The sequence below is a fragment of the Topomyia yanbarensis genome, chromosome 3, assembly GCF_030247195.1.
Source record: "Topomyia yanbarensis strain Yona2022 chromosome 3, ASM3024719v1, whole genome shotgun sequence".
In the NCBI taxonomy this organism is placed as follows: domain Eukaryota; kingdom Metazoa; phylum Arthropoda; class Insecta; order Diptera; family Culicidae; genus Topomyia; species Topomyia yanbarensis.
The window spans coordinates 420,050,100-420,064,085 of record NC_080672.1 but is presented as its reverse complement, the minus strand read 5'-3'; the positions used below and the strand labels follow the sequence as shown (position 1 = coordinate 420,064,085).

The following is a 13,986-nucleotide window of genomic DNA, read 5'->3' as shown; positions in this document are numbered from 1 at the left end:
GGTTGGATCGCACAAATAAATTTAAAAAAATCGCTGCGATGCTTTGAACCGATCTTTCACTTTGGGTTCCAGATGTCTGGGTCCGTTTATGCCCAGATCCCAAATCCGGAATAGATCACGGATCCATACAAGTCCATGAATGCGAGCTAGTTTAGTCTGGATCAGAACCAGTTTCAGGATCCGAATCAGTTCCCGGGCCTAACCCATTCCCTTTTCCCTTCCCAGGTCCGCACATGAGCAAGGCCGAGACCTGAGTTTAGATTCAGACAAGTGGCTGGATCAGGACCCTCGCACAGTGGTTTTTTTTCGCCAAAAACGTGCAAAAAAAATTTCACGAGAAAACGGTAGAGCGTACTGCAATGATGTCTTCTGGGATGTTTATGAAGATCCAAGTCCTTTATTTTGACGATTTAGTTATAGTGATTAATCCCTCTTGAAGTGAGATATGCGCTACAAATTTATTGAAAGTATGAAAAGTAAGATAAAGTAATCAGAAATGTTGAAGAATTTGTTTTTGCCAACATCTTTACTGAAGACCAAAAATCTCTATAGTACACTCAAAGTTATTGACCGTTGTTTGTGAATGATCCCTTAAAAGCTTTTATTCAACTTAACTTCTTAAATATCGGAGATAATGCTTCAGCATGCTCAAGAAAGTTGTTCATGTTATCAAGATACATAACTTTCCAGAAGATATTATTGGTCAATCTCTTGTGACTTAGAAGATATTGGCTAATTTTTGGTAAAATTACTAAAAGTTTTAACAGCAATAACTTTTGAACGGGCAAAAACGGGCAGCCAGCTCTAACTGCAATTAGAAATGCTTCATCAGCACTATAAAATTCACAAGTTCAGTTGTCTCTCGTTGTCTCCAGTAGAGTCATTGATGATTTGCAAAAAACTATTTTTTTCGAAAAATGTCAAATATATTTTCGAAAATACTCGAGATAGGAAAAAATATGTGTTAATACAACTTGTGTACTTTGACGAATGAAATAACTTTGTAGAATATGGGTCATTCCACGCGAAGTGGTCAAAAAAAGATGCAAACTTGAAATCGACCTTCACGGATTTGAACCAAATTTGGAGGAATTGTTCATCTAGGGCCAATATATAAAAACCCAAATTTGTGTGTCAATTGAACTACCCCTCGGGTCGTGGGAGCACCCCCGTTTTGGCAAATTGCCAAAACCCTTGATTTTCTTTTGATCATATCTCCGGTTCTATTTACTCTAGAATCAAAACGCAAGATGGCTTTTGAAGAAAATTGTTCAAGGAGTCTAGAAAAAATATTATTTTTGGCGACAGTGCTGCCAACTATGCGATTTTTTTAGTTAAATATTAAAAGTTAATTTTTCTCACAATAGGTTGGTGGGTGCTCAACGAATACTATATTCATCACGTTTTTGTGTCTTTCGTTTGTAATTATGAACCATTGTGCAAAAAAATAATGAATAATAACTATAAAAATATATTTCTGTTTGATAAATAAAAATTTTCTTAGCAAAAAAGTGGTCGGATTTAGCCCACTATTTAGAGGTCGGATTTGCCCCACCGCGTCATTTTTCATTACGATGCAATTAAAAAAATATGAAAAGAGTTGAACTAAATTCATCTATGCACTTTGTAGGACTTGAATCAAAGAATTGAAATCCACTTACATTTTTATGCAATCTTTTTAACAATCAGTAATATCCTGTAGTCAATGATGCACAAAAATTAAATCAAAAATTGCAAAAACCCACTTATTGTCGTTTGAGTATCTCAATGTAGACTAATAAAATGCTGTCATACCACCATTTTGATTATTTTCGATGCTCTACACGACAACATTGATATTAGTTCGTGTAGTGCTCCCGATTTTCGATAACAGAGGGGGGTCGGGTTTTCCCAACGGTCGGATTAGCCCCACCTTACCCTACATATATTTTAATTTTGAAAATTCTAATGCCATCGTGTTCCTCATATAATATGAGCGCATCCTGAGATATGCCGTTTTGAAGGGAAAAACTCGCATTTTCTCATATAAAAATCCATTTTTATTGACCAAAATTGAGAAAATCTTCAAACGGTCATAAAAATCGATCCTGATCTGCTAGAAGCAAACCAAAAACTTAGTTTTTCTTCATTTCTCCTCTACTTCACGAAAAATTATGTTTGAACTCAGAATACTCAAGTTGGTTTTTAGTCGCTTGCGATTTTATATAGGAAATTGTGGATTTTTCTCTTCAAAACGGTGTATCTCAGGATCCGCTCAAATTATATTGAGATTATAAGTTTTTTTATGTAAAAATGTCTGAGGAACACGTTGGCATTAGAATTTTCAAAATTAAAATATATGTATTGAGAGAAAAATAACCTTTTAATATGTAACTAAAAAAATCGCATAGTTGGCAGCACTGTCGCCAAAAATTAATATTTTTCTAGATTCTTTGAACAATTTTTTTCAAAAGCCATCTTGCGATTTGATTCTAGAGTAAATAGAACCGGAGATATGATCATAAGAAAATCAAGGGTTTTAGTAAATTGTCAAAACAGGGGGTGCTCCCATGACCTGAGGGGTGGTTCAATTGACACAAAAAATTGGGTTTTTATATATTGGCCCTAGATGAACAATTCCTCCAAATTTGGTTGAAATCCGTGAAGGTCAATTACACGTGCCTTGATCACTTCGTGTGGAATGACCCATATAGGAAACCCGTAGGAATGTTAATAGAAAAGATATTTAAAAACGCTTTTAATCCACCTAACAGTGTGATGATACATTTCTTATAATTCTTATCACTCTCTTCGGATATTACATCGTTTGAGAACATTTAGAACTTGATGCTTCGCGATGTTTTTGATAACACATACTACATGGGATAGATCTCAAACCAAATCAATGGGAAAGTGAAAAAATGGCCCATAAACTAGACATACAAACGAATTATTGCTAATGCTCTGTCAATAAAATATCTAAATTCTTCAATCAATGCATTGTAGTGGGAAAACTGAATTTTCCTAAAGGGGTTATATATTGTACTGAGCCAAAAAAATCGAATTTTTGTAATCGACTTGAAGTTTATACTTTACTCAAATTTCCAACGTGACTGAGAACTAAGAAATCAACACTTTTTCTTGAGAAAAGCGATACTAGCATTGACACCATTCAAAGAAAATCAACAGTGAATATTTCCAGACTTGGTTTTATTTCCTTTTTAAGAACTATTGTGTTTTTTACATCCTAGATTGCATGATTCAGTGATCGAAACCCAAAACTTCATGAAGTATTTAAAATTATTAAATTAAAATTTGTGTTTGCTATTGAAATTGACAAAATGATAGTATCGCCCCTTTGACGATTGTTTACTTTTTCGGTACCACTTATCAGCATTGAAGTATCGCCCTTACGTTTTTTTACAATACCAATTTTACAATTGGTGGGGGTTTGGTGAAAATCGATCTTACTGTCCAAACGGCATAATTCCGAAACCGTAATATTTGAAGTTTTAAAATTATGCAGAATTAATTTTTCAGACAATAGTAACAAAGTTCGTGTCTTTAGCGAATTTGTTGAGACTTTATTGTAGTCATGAATATTAACCTGAGAAAATTCACCATAAATACTTCTTGGACGATATACCGTCAAAATTATTTTATCAAATGATGCGCTGTTTAATGTTTGTAAAACTCATCGAAGATACTAAACCTCCGAAATTGGCGGTTTCAAAATGATGCTATCTTGACCTTAAATTACTGTTTTTGAATATTTTACCTATACATATAATTGGTCATACAACAAAAATCAAACGCTCATCAAAATCGATCAGAACCTGCTAGAGTCGAATGGAAAGCGTCATTTTTCATAAATTTCTCTCTACATTCGGAAATTGTTATCCTCGTTATTAATCATATTACGTTTTCGTCTCAACTCGACGCATTCCCAAAATAAAAACCTGTTTTAATCCACCTAGTGGTGCAATTGTGCTTGTCTCATTTGTCCAGACTACGATTCCATGGCTGGTTATGTTCAATACAATGGTGGAAATGAATATTTAATGTTCAGCACGATTTGCACATACATACAACGGATCGACAGCCACGATCTTGAGATACTATGTGATACTGAAACATCGCTTGAAACCAGCGGCGGATCATGGAGAAAGATCCGGGAAGTCCAGGTCCTGCCGAAAATTTTCAACTTGTTAAGAAATTTTAAACTAGTTTTAATTTTAAAGTAGCAACCCCTCACTGCATACTTCCTCCGGGCCGGTATGATTGACGATTTTTAGAGTGATTGCATAACCTTTCTATATGAGAAAGGCAAAAATGTACCAAAGTCCAAAAAATCAATTTTTGTCAAACAGCTCAATGTTTCATGCATTTTAAAGTCATTTGGCATCAAAAATACAAATTTGATTTTGAAAAGTTTTCATTTCAGTTTATATGGGAATTTGCTGTGTGATTGCACTCTTCAACTCGTAACTCCGGAACCGGAAGTCCCATCAATTAAAAAATCAATAGCTGCCGATGGGAAGGTTGTAGCTTTCATTTGAGACTAACTTTGTGCAAATCGGTCCAGCCATCTTTGAGAAACAGAGGTCACATTTTTTCCACATACACACATACATACACACACAGACATTTTCCGATCTCGACGAACTCAGTCGATTGGCATATGACACTCGGCCCTCCGGGTCGGGATTAGATTGACGAATTTTAGAGTGAATGAGAAAGGCAAAAACATTTTTAGCAAATGTTGAAAGTTATGCATCTTTTTGGTGAGCAGTTCTATGTTTCATAGACGTTAAATCAATTTTAACTACGCTTCCTATTAAATAAAGACCCTTATTACAGTACATCTCTACAAAAACGAGCTCAATTTGAAAAGAAATCCGAGGATTATGATTGATTACAGAACTCTGGATTTTTCTATTGGAATGTTTTCAGGCAGGAATTTGATATTGATGCAATTAGACAACTGTGAAATCAAGACCAATAGATCAGTTACATATCAGGATCACATTCCGACAATTTATCAAAAGTCCTCATGATGTTTACAACAACAGGTTATCAATCTACGGATCAGATAATTGTTATTGTAATATTGAATTAAATCAGTCTGCATCAATAAATTTTCAACTTCAATCCAATATTTTTTTTGGGTGTGGTGGAAGAGGAGGGGGATTGTATGGTGCTAAACCCCAAAACCTTCTCTTAGCTATGCCGTTGCTTGGAGTTATTTATTTCGCTTTTCATTTTCCGATATGTTTCAGATCGATCCGATGGTTATAAGTTTGAAAAATTGCAGTCAGAAGGTTCGCACAAATGAACATTTTTGTACTGATAAGTTATCAAGTTCCTTCCAGACAACTTGGAAGTGTTCGGTGATTATTTCTAGCTGTTGTAGATAGTAAAATGAAATGCAAAATTCGTTTTATCGAAATAATGTTTAGCTTATTTCAATGGATTATTACTATACTGAACAATAAATAGGCGACAAAGAGTAATCAACAAACAACAAGCCATAACTTTTAAAGTATTCAAAATGGATATTTAAAGTCTTTAGTAAAGTTATTCGCAAAAGTAAGAGCTACAAATTTGCTGAAGACATCATTTCGATATAATCACATCCAAGAAAATTTGTGAAAATATCTCACTCATAGGGGGATTAATCAGCAAAAGCACAATACCAAAAGAAAGGGCATATTGCCTTCATTAAATTCTCCTAAGATACTATTGACCTAAAATAAGCCGTTTTGGCGTTAATAATAGATTACATGTTTTTGGTCATATTTCTGGCAATGGGAAATGATAAAAATCTTTCGTCCGCATTTAATGTTAAATATCTCTTTTGATAATAGTCCGATTTCAACAATCTATAGCTTGTTCGAAAGGTACTCGTTAAAGCTGTCTAAAAACATATAAATTGTTAATCTATGTTGCCTATTTCGGCAGAAAATTGAAAAAAACTGCAAAAAACGCCATTTTTACGCATTCAAACATTCATATCTTGGAAACTAAACATCAGAATCAAAAACAAATTAATAGCGTTCATACTGTTTTTTAGTTCTTTCATTTAAAATTGGTTTGGATAAGATCGGTTCAGCCATTGCTGAGAAACACGAATGAGAATTTGTCCGTTACATACACACACACACACAGACACACACACATACACACAGACATTGTCCCAAATCGTCGAGCTGAGTCGATTGGTATATAAGACTCGGCCCTCCGGGCCTCGGAAAAAATCTTGAAAGTTTGAGCGAATTCTATACATTTCTTTTATAAGAAATGTAAAAATATATTTTTGGGGGTCATCCAAATATAACTTCGAGCCATAATTTCTTAAATATTTACAAAAGATACTTCATGTATTCTGCAAAGATATTCGTAAAAGAAATCTGCACAATTTTTCCAAAGACGAATTTTTGTTGAAAAATATCACGTATAAGAGGATTAATCACGAAAATCATAGCAGCCAATGATAAACCTTGCTATTTATGATGAGTAGTCCGAAAACACTATTGACGTAATCTCAGCCGTTTCCCGTTAACAACCAATCACCATTTGAAACTCTTCATTTTTCAAAATGTGCCAAATAACTTTGAAAATACACGAGTCATTGTTGTAATATAGAAAGTTTTTCATTTTGATAACTCAAAGATTTTTACTGAACATCTCGAACTTTTGTGAGAATGTTATTTCAAAAGTTACTTTACTGAATTGGCATTAAAGGGATCATCCACGAACAACCAGCAGTAATGTCGAAGATATTAAAGATAAAGACTTTGTGTCTTCAGCAAAGTTGTTGGCAACGGCTTGCTCTATAACTTTGCTGAAGACATAATTTTAATATATGCGCTTGTAAGAAAGTTGATAAATCTCACTTTTAGGGAGATCAATCATTAAATTAACAACACCATATGAAAGGGCTTATAGTGTTAACAAATTAACAACAAACAAATGTAACGATTTAGGCGTAATTAATAGATCGCACGATTACGTGGATCTAAACCGCAGTGCCTTGCTTGTGGTACAGGACAGAATATTCATATTTAGTGCACTCACTACATTGCCGTTCATGTCCGGATAGAAAAGTGATTTCAACTCAACATGGAACGAAACATCCCATGACTATTTCCCAGCCCATGTGTAAATACGAAAACGTGTCGTGTAGTAAATTTCGAAACCCTTTTCTATCTGCACGTTATGTTCTCTTTACATGATGCGTAATCCACTGACGAGCGAAATGCAAAGAATTTAAAAGATTATTGGAAAAGACGAATATTGACGATTTCATTGGGTACGTATTTTAACAATATGGGGTATTTTTGAAACAAGTTTGACTAATAGACGCCAAATATCGATAGTTGACGCCATTTTGGACATCAAGATGGTGACTTCCGGTTCAGCGGAATTCTCTACAATTCAATTAATATGAATATTTTGATGAGTACAATGCAAAATGGTTCCAACAGAATCAAAAATCTAACAAAATTGGGGATTAAGAAAATCAGGCCAGACAAAATTGGTTGTTGATAAAATCGGCTCTTCACTGTATTATTAAAATTTAAGAAATTGCTACTGAACCAGAAATCACCATACTGGATTATAATATGGCTTCCGGGATTGACATCCGATACCTGAATGGCTGGCGTCCAAATGGGGCTAACCCACATTTTTCCGAAATCGACATTTTTAATAGTTTTAAGTAATCCACGTGGACTGCCGTTTGAGAATATTTTTTTTGCTATTGGCAGTCAAAGTTGACCATTGAGGTAACTCCAATACTAGCTGGCGCCCAAAAGGGGGTAATCCCACATTGTATCTGGTGGAAATTCGAGTTTTCTCGCTCATTTTCCGAGGTTTTACGTTTTACTTACAGATTATGTTTTCAAAAATGCGCCATATTTTATAAAATTGGTATCTTCGCAAGATATAGTATAGAGTTTGTATGTTAACTTTGTCGAAGACACCATCTTTCTATCTCATTCCATTAAAAAGTTGATAACAGCGCCGCCCTAGCGACTGAACTCCGAACTAGTATCATTCAACCAAATAAAGCGCTGAGTGTCATGCTTCAACTTTACCAAAGGCACCATAATTCTATGTTCTTCTGCTAGGGAAGGAAAGGACATGTGAATTGTGGGTTAGCCCCCTTTGGACGCCAGCCATATAACAGTCCTCCTTCAAAATATCTGAATGTATCTCCAGTCATCTTAATGAAAAATCAAAACTGCAAAACCATTTTTAAAGAAACGCCCCAATTTTTTTGGTAAATCTCTTGTAAAATGAAAAATACAGTTCCAGTGTCTTCAACAAAGCTTTTTTTTAATTTGATTTTCTGGAAGACTACGAAATTTTACCCATAATCATTAAAAAGTTAATTTTCCTATTTTAAGAAATTTAGAACCACCCTACCCGCTATTTAAAACGATAGAAAAGTTCTGTTAAAGTGCCAAATTGAAAACGAAGGTATATCTTTTATCTGTCCACCGTGAAAATAATTTTTGTAGTCCGAAGGTCAATTAATGAAAAACCAAATTTTTAATATATCTTTTGCAGTTTTCATTTTGTGATAATGTATCGTTTAGATCTAATATCTAATTCTTCTAATACATCATAACTCTAGCTTCTAGTATTCAAAAGACATAAGTACTAATAACATCAAAAATTGATTTTTTGAAATCAATTTTGTGAAATTATAAAAAAATCCATTTTTTGCTCAATTATACCTCGAATCACTTGAAAAGTTTAAAAATAATTATCTTTTGTTGGCTCCAATGAATGATATTGTTATTCTAACGAAGCCCATTTTTGGCGAAAAAACGTTCATAACTTTTCAACGAGAATAGTTAGACATATGGTACCATGAAACAAATTATTCGCCCTTAAACAATCTTAAAGTTGTCTGAAGACTACTTCGAACTACTTGAATACCGCAAAAGTTATTTAAATAAAACAGTTTTTCTAAGAAACACCCTAACCATTGATTTTAAATTTGTTGTAAAATGAAAAAAAAATATGACAGATAAAGCTTACAGGTCTTCGGCAAACTTTTCTAAAAGTCTGCATTTGTTGTTCTACAGCTTCACTGAAGGTCCTATGGCTCCATCTAGAATGATTACAAAGTTAAATTTTTGATATTGGTAAAACTAGAACTACTACTAAGAGCAATCGCTTGCACTCAAGTATTTTCACCGGTTAATGCAAACGATCTCTAAAGCAGCCAACCTCGTACTGCAACAGATCCTAACATGTCAAACTCGCTTCGTTGACGACGCCTTCCGTCTCTACCCTTATCGCTGGAATATATACATTATAATCTTCATGCTTATAGTAACCAATATCGTTTGCCTACTTTGAGTTAGCTAGAAAAACCCTTATCTTGTCCGAGCGGACCCTTGAAATTTCCGAGAACCTTTCTGTCAGGTCTAGAAATCTGCAGAAGATTCAGCGATTTAGTCTTGGCCCGCAAATTGACCACAAATGAACTAGTAGAGAGTTATGGATAAAGTTTTGGTCGGGGGGAGCCTTAGAAATCGAAACAAATTCGACCTCCATTTTGCCATTTTTTTTTTGTTTTCGGCGCGCCGAAAGGGAACCATCGAAAACGTCAACGCACGGGGTCAGCGTTCGTGCAGACGGGAGAGAGGAACAAATGTGTTAAGAAAGATAAAAACCACTTATCTTTAAACTGGTTTCCAACGTCGAACCGATCCACCTTGTATAGCTGGCTATTGTTTATTGTTCACGTGCGAACAAGAGACTGAGGAATGTGGCCTTGAGAAAAGGACATAAAAGAACACTGAGACAAAGCATCTAATCGCACACCGCGCAGGAATAAAAATGCATCCGAACTGTCTGAGAATTACGGCACGAATGATTTGTTTAAAGCTTAATAAATTTTCAAGCCTTAGATCTATTCTTAAAAAATTCATTCTCCATTCTCTATGTGGTCCTTTAAACATGGAACGTAGAGCGACAGTACGATTTTGATGCAATCAAATACGATTTTTCGATGCAAAAATCGATTTAAAACGTTAAAAAAGGATCTTTATCTAGGACCAATATAATATAAAACAAACTTTTGTGTCGATTGAACCATTACTCGGTCCCTGGGAGCACCCTCTGTTTTGACAAATCGTCAGAAATCTTGATTTTCTTTTGATTATATTTCCGGTACTATTTGCTCTAGAGTTAATGCGGTAGATGTTTTTTTTAAAGGAGCCAATCAAGGAATTAAAAAAAATAGTTTTCAGCGGCAGTGCTGGCAACGATACAATTTTTCCAGTAAAAATTAAAAATGCATTTCTCTCGCAATACTTATTTTATTAATTTGAAAAATTATAATACCATCCTGTTCCTCAGATATTTTTATATATAACACATAGGCGGGGGATGGTAAAGGACGGCCACGTTTTTTTTAACAAAATGTGTCTAATGCACGATTTAGAAGATAGAATTTCAAATTTCGGAAACGCGTTTCGTGACATTCGTTCCTCAAGGAAGTCACTAAGAACCATTTGTATCTGCTTTATTCATCAATGATATTGGCACAATAGGCTACAATGTACTAAATAAATACCCTAGCACTCAACAATTGTGTACAAAAACGGGTATTAAAGAGAGTGTTGTATTTCTACGATTTTCTACTAGAACACTTTCATGTTGAATAGGGGACATATGAGTCTGTTCCCCCGTTCCTCCTTTTGGAGCCATCAGTGCTTCTAATCTCATTATAATTTGATTCGATCCCGAGATACCATGCCTTGAAGGAAAGTACTCGCATTTCCCCAAATAAGATTCCATTTTTATTGGCCAATATTTAGAAAATCTTCAAATTGTTATGAAAACCGACCCTAATCTGCTAGAGGCAAATCAAAAATAAGGTTGTTCATCATTTCCCTTAAACTTCACTATAAATTGTGTGCGAACTCAGCGTAATCAAGAAAGACTAACTTTACGCAGTAGGCTCTCGACAAGCTAAGAAATCCTTCTTTACAGATACAATGAGAACCTAAACCGAATCTTGAGCACTTTCGGCCCTTAAGGTGGTCCATTCAAGTGGTCTAATTTTTGATGACGCGTTCCAGCATTTTAAGTGATATCTGGCTAATTCCTCGAGTAATGTTGGCTTTCAATGCTTCAATAGTTGCAAGCTTATCCACGTAAACTTTTGACTTCACTTAGCCTGATAAAAATAGTCTAGAGGTGTGATATCGCACGATCTAGGCGATTATTTGCAGGTCCACGGCAAAGAATTAAACGTTCACCTAAATTCACTTCATTTGAAATGGATTGCGTCATCAAAAATTGGAGCACTCGAATGGACCACCTCAAGCACTGGTATGGTCATCATTTTAAAGAAATTGTTTTCAAACAATACATGGAAAGCTCTTCCGAGTGATAATAAAGATTTGATTTGTTCAATCGACACAACAATTGAGATTTTTATATTTTGGTCCTAGATGAACAATTGGTTCAAATCCGTTAAAGTTGATTACACGCGCCTTGATCACTTCACTGAATATATTTTGCGTTTCCGTTTTAGTGGTACACTGAAACCTCCATTTACGAACTCTTTTTTTACGTAATATTCGATTTACGTAACTTTTTTTACGAACTAAATTCGAAACTCTTTTTTTACGAACTAAATTCGAAATAACAAACTTTCTGGAAAGTTTGTGTTCGTATATTACAGCATGAAGTTATATACTTATGTATCCTTAGTTAATTGCTACTAATACAAGTTGGGTATTTTCGGAATGGGGTTGACGAGTGCATGACGGAAATCGATCTATTGAACTATTTTGGAATCCAATTCTCTATAACCTCAACAATATGGGTATTTTCGGGATAGGGTTGACGAGTGCATGACGGAAATAGAACCCATATTGCTCGTTATCAAGAATAATGCTCAACCGGCAATCGTCATATTGAACTTGGAAAAGTTTCCAATTGTCCATTTTCAGCATCTACTTGGCAAGCCCATTCCAAAAATACCCATATTGTTAGGGTTATCGAGAATATTGCTCAACCGGAAGTCGCCATATTGGATTTCGAAAATGTTCCAATTGTCCACTTTCAGTATCTACTTGTCAAGTCCGTTCCAAAAATACCCTTATTGTTAGGGTTATCGAGAATTTTGCTTAACCGGAAGTCGCTATCTTGGATTTCAAAACGGTTCCAATTGTCCATTTTCAGCATCTACTTGGCAAGCCCATTCCAAAAATACCCCTATTGTTAGTGTTATCGAGAATATTGCTCAACCGGAAGTCGCCATCTTGGATTTCAAAACGGTTCTAATTGTCCATTTTCAGCATCTACTTGTCAATCCTGTTCTAAAAATACTCATACTGTTAGGATTATCGAGAATATTGCTCAACCAGAAGTCGCCATCTTGGATTTCGAAAAGGTTCCAATTGTTCATTTTCCTACTTGTCAAGCCCGTTCCAAAAATACCCTTATTGTTAGGGTTATCGAGAATTTTGCTCAACCAACGAATATTAATAAGAATGTGAAGCAAACTTTTTTTACGAACTAATTCAATTTACGAACCCCCGGTTTGGTTCGTAAATGGAGGTTTCAGTGTACAATGGTGAAAAACTCCGGCATTTAATACAAATACCGATGTTAAGGATGTGATTTTCATCAGATCCAAACTTACTAGGTTTCTTTGACAAGCCATCGGTAACAAGATTTCATAAACTGGTGATAGCGCATCACGTTGAAGGCGGACGCCCTTTAGACACTCAGTTTCCTAATATTCATTTGTTTCAACGTCGAGCATAAATGTCGCTTGCTAAGCATTGCGTTTATACCATTAATGGCATAGAACGGTGACCTCGGGCTGCGCCCAACATGAATTCGAAAGGCATGTTTGTCATTTCTTCTGCTTAACAGTTTTATCCACGTTATAGACAACATTGTGTAACAGAGTAGTACTAGACTGCGTTTCTGGATCGTCTTTGTCCTTAGATTCGCGTGGATGGTTTTATTTTGGAATTTAACGAAACAAACCTAAATTAATTTGATGCTATTCAGATCTGAAATTATTACAAGATTTTGATGCTACTGAGATCTATAATTATTTTTCTCATAATCACCATAACAAAATGTTTAGTTTCTTGAAGAAAGCTTTAATCTTTGACTGCATGATTAAGAACGTCCTTTTACTTTACTTTGAGAAATACTTTCAATTAAAGTTGTTGCATCCAACGCACCGAAGTCGTATGAATAGCGAAGACGTATGGTGCCTTTTTAACCGCAATGAGAGGATCGGAGCGCAATTTTGAAAACACTTATATTGAGTATATGGAAAAGATGAAAAAGGCGATCTATCTCCATAACGAACACAAGAAAAAAAACGGGAGTCAATTATTCGGTGCGCATTGAATAATCGAAACGTGGCAATGTTCTCTAAAGGCTTGTTATCACGAGTAACCTAAGGATATGTGTAAACAAATTGGCTGCTGCATACTGACTTAAAGATACAACTAGTCGCAACATTTTAGTCGCTCCTCGGAATTGCCTTTTGATAGATGTATGCTGTTTCGTCGCGTCGTATGTATACTTCCATGGAAATCAATTAGTAGTTCTAGGGAGCGGTTACTAATTCAATATCAATTCTTCAAAAGGGCTAATGCGATTTTTGTAAACAAACTTATTTCGCTCATTATTCCGCTGTCGAGTTGAATTTCATGAAAGATACACATAAATCAACAACTTTACCCTTGGTAGAATCAATTTCACTTGTCTTCTGTGTTGAAATTATAACAAATTAAGAGAAATCAGCAAAACAAAAGTTTGTTTACAAATCTTATTAGCCCTATTCAAATGTTGATATGGAATTGTTAGTTAAGTTATTGAGGCAATGGAGCAACAATAGGCATATAGGTAAATCCGATTTCTATCAATTTTTACCTTGGGATAATCACTAGCGAGGGAGTGCCGATTTTTTAAGTCTACTTGGTCTTTTATAAATTTTTTATTGAC

At 35.0% G+C, this 13,986-nt stretch overlaps 1 protein-coding gene across 10 annotated transcripts in view; it reads left to right on the top strand.

The window, feature by feature from the left end:
- LOC131693824 (syntaxin-1A) overlaps window positions 1–13,986 on the top strand; it is a 252,502-nt gene that overhangs the window by 196,747 nt on the left and 41,769 nt on the right. The window lies entirely within an intron of this gene.